Source organism: Mustela nigripes, unplaced genomic scaffold (assembly GCF_022355385.1).
Source record: "Mustela nigripes isolate SB6536 unplaced genomic scaffold, MUSNIG.SB6536 HiC_scaffold_148, whole genome shotgun sequence".
Classification (NCBI taxonomy): domain Eukaryota; kingdom Metazoa; phylum Chordata; class Mammalia; order Carnivora; family Mustelidae; genus Mustela; species Mustela nigripes.
In genome coordinates, this window is record NW_026739562.1 from 8,121,052 (window position 1) to 8,129,787 (window position 8,736).

General features: G+C 50.9%; 1 long non-coding RNA gene across 1 annotated transcript in view; it reads left to right on the forward strand.

The window, feature by feature from the left end:
• LOC132008354 (uncharacterized) overlaps positions 1-2,958 on the forward strand; it is an 8,580-nt gene extending 5,622 nt beyond the window's left edge. Inside the window, exons 3-4 of the long non-coding RNA XR_009401618.1 lie at positions 872-942; positions 1,293-2,958. This is a non-coding gene — a long non-coding RNA (uncharacterized LOC132008354). The remainder of the gene's footprint in view (positions 1-871; positions 943-1,292) is intronic.
• Positions 2,959-8,736: the final 5,778 nt, after the last annotated feature.

Here is an 8,736-nt window from a genome sequence, read left to right on the forward strand (position 1 = left end):
GGGATCATGACCTGCATCGGGCTCTCTGCTCAGCAGGGAGCCTGCTTCCTCCTCTCTCTGCCTGCCTCTCTGCCTACTTGTGATCTTTGTCTGTCAAATAAATAAATAAAATCTTTAAAAAAAAAAAAAACAAAAAAAGAATGAAGAAGTTCTCTATGTACTAATATAGGCAGATCTCCAAAACAGATTTTTTTAAAAAGGGAAAAAAAGATATAGAACAATGTATATATAACCCTCTTTTCATTTAAAAAAGAGAAAGAGCTGGGTGGCTCCATGGGCGAAGTGTCCGACTCTTGATTTCGGCTCAGGTCTCGATGTCAGGGTCATGAGTGCCATGTCGGGCTCCACATGGAGCATGGAGCCTGCCTAGGATTTTCTGTCTCCCTCTGCCCCTCCCCACCACTCTCTCTTTCCCTCTTTCTCCAAAAAAAAGAGAGAGAGGAAAAAATATATAGATACATATGCATACACACACACAAACATACACACCCCAAAGAAGGGTACCCAAGGAAGCAATCAAATTGATTGTATGTTGATTAAAGGGTGAAAATGTAGCCATGAGGTTGGAGGATATAGGAATGAGAGGATTACCTCTTATTGTATTCCCTTTTTTATGTTTTTGAGTCACGTGACATTATCTAGTTAACAAATTCAAAAAGACCAAAAATAATAATAATAATAATTTTTTAAAAAAACAACCCTCAAAAGCCATCTACCTAGATACTGGGAGTTCTAGGCTTTTCCCCAAGTTCCCTTCCTGGGCCCTACAGTATTTTCCTGAGGCCTTGGGTCCGAGTCTGTGGTGGCTGAGCTGGTTCCTGCGGATGGGGGATGCCCATAGCCCCCAAAGTCCTCTCTCTCTGCATGACAGGGGATGCGAGCCCAGACGTGGACCTGCTCTTCAAGCAAAGGAAACTGAATGAAGGCTACTGAGAATTAAAGGTTGGAGTCTCCAAAGCCCCCAGGTTCCTCACAATGCCCCCAGGAAGCCCCCCATTACTACAAACGTGTCCAGTCCTAGAGTCTGGATCTGTACCGTTGTCCCAAGAGGTATGTCACATAAGGACAGGCTACGACAGGGGTCCAAGTCACCGTGTGAGCCCCAGGAAAACAGGATAATCCTGTATCTGCCTCTGAGGGCTGTGAGAAGGCTTAAATGAGGCTTAACTAAGAAAAGGCAGAGGAACTGCATAGCATAAATCCTGAGACGTGATAAATGTTACCGTAAAATGTACCAGGCCCACTGTTGGTATTTTTTGCCAATTGTTGGTCTTTGTCTTATTGATTTACAGGGGCGATTTATGGATTCAGAAGATTGAGATCCTCGCGGCGAATCGGCAGAGCATTGAGGGTCAACGGGACCAGAGAATACATGGCAGTTTGTGAGAATCCTTATTTCTACGACGATTTCCCCTCCGGGCCATGCAGGCGAGTGTCTGCAGGCATCCCACACGAGAGGCCCTAGGGCTCATCTGGACAGGCCCGAGAAACGAAGTCTTTATTCATCAGCTCTGTGTCACTGTGTGTCACTACCAGTGTCCCGGGATTGCCAGACACCGTCATTCTCCACTTCAGCTCTCGGAACAACTCCCCTTCCACTCTCGATCAGACTCATTCTTTGCGTCCTCCCTAGAGGTGCCCAGTTTGTGGAGTACATGCGTGATGCCGGGCCGTGTAAGGACTGGATTCACTAACAGATGAGTTAAGGCCTACCCTGGGAATCCCCAAGTCTTCATGCAGGGGCTCCCCAGGGGAGACAGACTCCAAGTGATTAGGCCTGAAGGAGTATAGCAAGGGATCAGGGCCCCGAATACACACCACTGCAGCCCCTTGCCCTGATCCTTGGGTTTTTGGTGCTTGCTTGCCACAGAGCTGAGAAAAAAAACGTGGCTCCCCTGGGCCCACATCCATTCATTTTCTCCAGGGAATTAGTCCGCCCTTCAATTCTGGAGGCTCCAGAAATGTTCCTCAGAGCATCTGGAATATATATTTGCTCTCCCTGGTGATTGCCAAGGCCAGCTCTGCTGGTTTTCTGTTTGTTCTACTCAGCCATGGGAGCTGGAGCTGGTTCCTGCGGATGGGGGATGCCCATAGCCCCCAAAGTCCTCTCTCTCTGCATGACAGGGGATGCGAGCCTAGATGTGGACCTGCTCTTCAAGCAAAGGAAATTGAATGAAGGCTACCGAGAATTAAAGGTTGGAGTCTCCAAAGCCCCCAGGTTCCTCCCAATGCCCCCAGAAAGCCCCCCATTACTACAAACGTGTCCAGTCCTAGAGTCTGGACCCTACCTGGAAAGATTAAGTTAAACAGATCAATTCGCACTTGAGCTTAATAGCTGTGTGACCTTGGACAAATAATATAACCTCTCTGAGCCTCACCTTTTTCATCTATAAAAGTAAAAATATTTCTGTATTTACACCTATCTCACTTCAGGGTATATTAAAGGTATTTGAGAAACCCTGCAGACAACAGAATTAGATCTTAATAGGAGAAAAAGGATACAAAGAAAGGGGGGATAAAGACCTAAGATGAAGCCAGGCTGCAGTCAGTCTGTGAAATGGAACACACACACACACCCCCCCGCCCGCCCCCACCACCCCTACCCCCGCCATGAGATCCTGTTACAGAGGTGTGCCCCAGCAAATTCACCTCTGAGCTTCCTGACAGTCCAGATAAAGGAAATTCAATGAGACACAAAATCTGAAGTGGTCATGAGATTCAAAATAGACCCACAGCTCAGAAGCTGACCAGCTTTTCTGTGCCCTGAGGTCAACGAAGCTCTCTCCCCTGGACCTGGCAAAGGGGGCAGGTTGGGGAGGAGGAGTGTGTACACAGCGAAGCTGAGGCTATCTTCTAGGGCTTTTTTTGTGTTTGAATTAAAATAAAAATGCCTGACAGTGACCCTTAGAGCAGCTGGCCCATAGTAGGTGCTTAATACATCCTCCCTCCCTCCCTCCCTTCCTTTTCGGTCCTCCTCGGTCCTCAGTCTCCTCCCAGGTAAGGAGTGTCTGTGAGATCTGTGCACACAGCTCCTCAACCCTTCAGCACATGCTAATTAAATACTTATCTGTGTACCAGGCTCTGGGCAAGGCCAGTGCAGGAATTGCCCTAAACCTCACTCGATTCTTTCCTGCTGTCCCCAGATCCTTCTTGGTCTCAGAAGTCCTCTCCCCCCCCACCACCCACCCACCCTTCCCGGTCTCAGGGCTCTGCCTCCCCTCCAGCAGGCTTATAAACCCCAGGGAACCCCACTCCTGTGGCTTGCCCCTCATTCCCCACATAGCTTCAGGCTGCTCCCTCCTGCCACCACATTCATGGAGCTCAGCCACGTGCAAAAGCACCATTAATCTTCCACTCCGTCTCCCCCGGCCCTGCTGCCTATTGGAAGAAGATGGAAACCAGATTTGCGGCCGCACGCGCTGGCGCGGATATGCACAGAGGGGTGGGTCCACTTCTAGGTGTGAGCTGGCACTCTCCCTCTGGAGGCTTGCACGCGGGCTCGAATGGCAGAAGCCCCTCAGGTCAGTCGACACCTCCAGACGCAGGATCAGCCGCCCAAGCGGCGCGAGCGGGCATGGTCTCAGGGACGCCCACTGCAAACTCAGCTCCTGGCTGATGGACGCCCAGAGACACAGGAGCTCCTCACACACACAGCCCACATGTGCTCTCTGGACAGAGGGAGACCGAATCACAGCAGCTCAGGGCTGGTAGGATGGAATCTGAGCGATCATCCTGTCCCAGACCCTCATTTTACCAAAACGAGTCTGAAGTCTTGATTTAACCTTGACCGTTACCTGTCCCCACACACCTGAACACTGCCTGGGTGCATTTTAGCAAAGTTTTGGATTTAAATGCCCGATGCTGCTTCTGTGCTTTCCTGCTGATGGGCCCCTTCAGCCTCGCCAGCCTTGGAGGTTGGGGAAACTGAGGTATAGAAGCAGGCAGGAGGTAGACTGAGCAAGTGTGGCAGTAGGGGTCAGGGTCTAGCCTCTGAACTTTCCGTACCCCTGCCCTCCCTCTCAGTCCCATATTTCCAGCTCTGCCAGGCCTAGGTGGGGCAGGATTTGCTGGGGAGTGTTCCCGACAACATAAGGGCTCACCAAGGCAAAAGGAAGGCCTGGCTTTGTTGACTTTTCTCCCCTGGCTTCCATTAGAAAGCAAAGGGGCTAGAGGCTGGATACCTGAGTGTACGTACTCTGGGGTTGGAGCCAGTGGCCTGAATTATAGAGGCATCTAGAAGCAGAGTTGGTACAGGTGACTCGAGGTAGAGGAAAGAAGGGTGAGTTCAGAGCAGGACTGAGCAAAGCAGGAAGCGGGTGGAGCTGTTCCCCAGGCAGCAGGCAGACAGAGGGCCAAGGGGCGGGCCTGCCTCCAGTCCAAAGAAGGGACAATAGAACAGAAATTCAGGGAAAACGAAGCTTAAATAATTACCAGGAAAAGTCACTGGAAGAGAGGCAAGTGTTTTCTTAGTCCTTAAGGAACTTCAGTCTTCAGAGAATTTAGAGAGGGGGAAAAAATCAAGGTCCTTTTCCAAGGCAGGGTGGCTGGTGATTCACTAGCTGCTGAGGAAGGCCCTGGAAGGCCCTCCCCTCAGCTCCTGCCTCTCCCTAGTGAGCAAACCCAGTTCATCTGGGGTGAGCGGAAAGGGCCCTGGGTAAGAAGCCTGGAGGCCCAGATTTCATCCCTATCTCTGCCTCCTTTAAACCTGGTGACCTAAGGCAAGCCTCCTATGCCCCAGGCCTTGGTCTCCTGCAAAATAAAGGAGTGGTAAGTCATGAACTCTCTGAGCCTTGGTTTTCTCATCTGAGGATTAGGGATGATAATAAATCACATTTCATCAAATCTAAGAATCGATATCATCAATTGTATGATGCACCACTATTTCATGTGCATTCAGAAAAAACTATCTAAGGATCACATGCCATCAATTATAAGACACATTCTGATTTCCGCGATGCTGAAACGTACCTCCCAGCATCAGTGAATATGATACTCATTTCACAAGTGTCTTCCAAGAATTAAATGCGATAACATAAGTATTTAGTGCCTGGCACAACGCAAGTACTCAATAGATTTCAGGTATTTTTATGGTTCAGGGTGAAGCAGGGAAGGAACCAGGCCAAGGGGATGGGTCTGAAGCCTACCCCCCACCCACCTGGCAGGGTGCCACCCCAGGGACTCCAGGTCCAGCCCCAGCAGGGGGGAAGGGGAAAGCAGCCCTGTAGCCCCTTTTAGGAAGCCACAAGAGAACAAAGGGCCCCATCTATGCCCCGGAAGTCAGCCTAATCTCCAGGATGAATGTGTTTTCATTTCTCAGAAGTTCCTGTTAGAGTATGCCGAAGTGTTTTTCCCTTTACAATCCAGGCAAACAAGGCAGGTTTACTTTGGGTGACCTTCTACCTATCACCCAGGGCCTGCCTGCCGAGTGTAAATACCCAGCCTTGCACCCTTCTGGAGGCTCTGGGCAGGAGCCTGGAACATCGGAGTGCCAAGCCTCCTAAGGAAGCAGGTGCTTCGCCCCTTCCCACCTCCACTCTCCAACAAGACCTGTGCTGGTATAGGCGCATTTAGAAGGTCATTGGAGAGGACAGGACCCTCTGTGTCATTAACACATCTCCCATTTTATTGATGTGAAAACTGAGGCCCAGAGAAGGACAGTGACTCTCCAGGGGTATGAAAGCGTGGCCATCCCCATCCAAGCTCCCACCCCCTCCACCCTCAGATATACACACACGCCATCCCTGCTCACAGCGCAGCCGGACAAGGAGCCCCTCTCTCCACCTGACCTTCAGGGTCTGGGACAGGCAGGAAGCTTATCTCTGTCCTTTCTCTCTGGTGCGTCATTGCCCAGAATGGGATGTCTTTATGCATTTCGCTTACCCTCTGAAACAGCTGCTGGAGAGCAACAACCAGATGTTCCTAAGCCCTTAACGGAAGGGGCTACAGTCTGTGCTTTTCTTGACCTGGATTGCAGGTGTTTGCAGAGCCAATTTTGGCCTCCTTCCCCTGACCCTTCAGATGCAGAGAAGGGGCCTGAGAGGGGCTAGACTGTGGGGCCAGGTCCAGGGACTAGCAGAGAGGGAGCAGACCCTCCCTATGAGGAGAGACCCCCAAACCTCAGACCCAGTGAGTTGTCTAATTTCCTCTCCCCAAAAACTGGTAAGAGAAGACACAGAAAGGACACACAGCTACAGAAGGCTTCGGGTGGCCCCCCCTAACCTGAGCTAGCACCACTCTCTTCAGGACTTGAACAGAGCCTCGAGCCTCCTGTGATCATAGATCAAATGATCAGGTTGGTGGAGGGCACCGGGGTTTCACGTTCGTCCCTCTCGCTCCCACACCAATGCCTGCCTCTCCCACCCTTTCTGTTCTACTAACTGGTCCCTCTGGCTGCAGTCCTTTTCCCTCCACTGTGCCCCCTTTTACCCTTCAGCCCAGGCCTGGGTTCTCAGCTCACACATCAGAAAGGGCCTCCTTCCCCACTCAGTTGGATCACACTGGTTTATTTCCTTCGTGGTCCTCCCACTCTCTGAAACCATTTTCTTCCATTTTTTCTACCCTTTCTTCCCTCAGTGACTGTGGAAAAATTCTTTTTTTTTTTTTTTTTTGTTTTTTTTTTTAAAGATTTTATTTATTTATCAGAGAGAGAGAGAGGGATTGAGCGAGCACAGGCAGACAGAATGGCAGGCAGAGGCAGAGGGAGAAGCAGGCTCCCTGCTGAGCAAGGAGCCCGATGTGGGACTCGATCCCAGGATGCTGGGATCATGACCTGAGCCGAAGGCAGCTGCTTAACCAACTGAGCCACCCAGGCGTCCCAAATTCTTAATCACTGCTATATCTTCAGTGCCGGGGCTGTTTATCATGCTCAGTAATACTTGCAGAACATGTGACTAAATTCCCTGCCGCACTCGTCCTTGCGGGACTTCGCCATCCCCTTGACCTGGGAAAAAAGCAAGATCACGCTCCTACTATGTGCCAGGCTCTGCACTGCCCATTCCCTCTCTTCTCTCCTCCTCCCCTGCCCCCTCCGCCACCCCCCCCCACCCTCAGGATTTCTCCTGGGAGATCCTGCCTCTCAGACTCCACAGGGAGGTACCGGAACCAGTTTGTCTCCCCAGGATTATTTCCAATGGTTTCCTGGGGTGTTCACCTGGGTAAGAATCAGGAAAGAGAGGACACTCTAATCCTATTTATCTAAAACTATATAATCTTCCACAATCATTTAAATGGTGCCTCTGTCTCCAATTACAGAGCCGGCTGGGAGGAACACACACACAATTTCCAGCCAACCTCAGGCAGAGGGACAGTTTTCTTCCTCCTGGGAGCCTGCAGGGACTCCAAGCTTGGGGACCGGGACCCCAGACACCTGCTACTTCAAACTGACCTGCCACAGACTGGTGTGTTGGCCCTGCCAGAGACTATGCCCCTCCTCCTGGAAAAGGATCGGCCACATTCTCAGTGCTGGAATGTTCCCCAGGTGGCCAGATGTGAGGCATGTGGGGAGCACACCCACGGTCTCAGCACCCTAATTCTACCTGTCACTGTTTTGAGAGTCAGCTGATTGCTTTTGGGCCCACCTAGAGTGTGGGCTATATTCTCAGCTTCTCAGAAGCAAACTCTTCAGGAAGCTTGGGCACTAATAGTCATGTGACAGCTTGGAGGGTCAGAACCTTATTCTCCAGAACTCTGTCAACTGGGTCATGAGACGGAGGGAAAGCCACGCGCCTGCCTACCTGCCCCAAGCGAGCAAACAGCTTCTATCTCTGCCTTACCGTGTGTGCCCACCTTGGCACCAACAGAGCAATTTCCGTGACACTCTGGCTTAACCACAATGACATCTCTGCTTCTTAAAGGCTTTTTGGTTCCTGAGCTAATTAAAAGCCACAGACTGAGAGGACACACTTAATCCTATTAATGACTTCTGGGCAGGAACCAGTGCCTTTCTCATTCCCTCCATTTGTTCAGGTGCCTGGTGATTGTTTATCAGCTTTTTCAAGAGATTAAGCTGAACTCCCTGGCAGGCCACTTGGGTACTGGTTCCAGGGGGCCTGGGAGTGTTCGGTGACCCTGGGGTGTGCAGACAGCCACACCTGGCAAGCTCCATGGGCTCTGCTGTTCTCTGTTCTGCTCTTACGAGCCATTAGAGGGACTGGATGACTGATGAGCAGAGGAGTCTTCGCCTCATTTCTGCTGTTCACTGCGCCCTTTCACACACAAGAAACCTGGATACCGGCCCTTGCCCTGAAGGATCTCAGAGTCCGGTGGGATCATAGACATGTGAGCAAATGGTGACAGTAACACATTAGACTCACCACAGAGGAGATAAGCACACTGTGTCCCTCGAGTGTATAGGATGCTAACTGCTCCAGCCTGCAGACCAGGGAAGTCTCCCTGGAGGAGGAGACATGTGAACAGATCCCCACCGAGAGATCTGTTGAGCGGCCCATGAGACAGAATTGCCCAACTTTGGATTTGGTTCAGGCTCTAGCATAAGGCTGGAAAAATGGAAATAACTCAGCTCCCTCATGAATTTATGGGACAGTGGTTGGCAAAGCCTCGATGAGATGCCGAGGTTCCAGGAACACAGTTACTGGCTCCAGGATAATTTTGCTTCAAGCCCCTACCTTGATCTTCAGAGAACAGAGACATTGAACAGGGAAGATCAGCTTGCCGTTGTCTCTTTAAAAGAGGAGGGGCCATTCCTCAGGCCCCTCCCTCTTCTCATTAATATGAAAT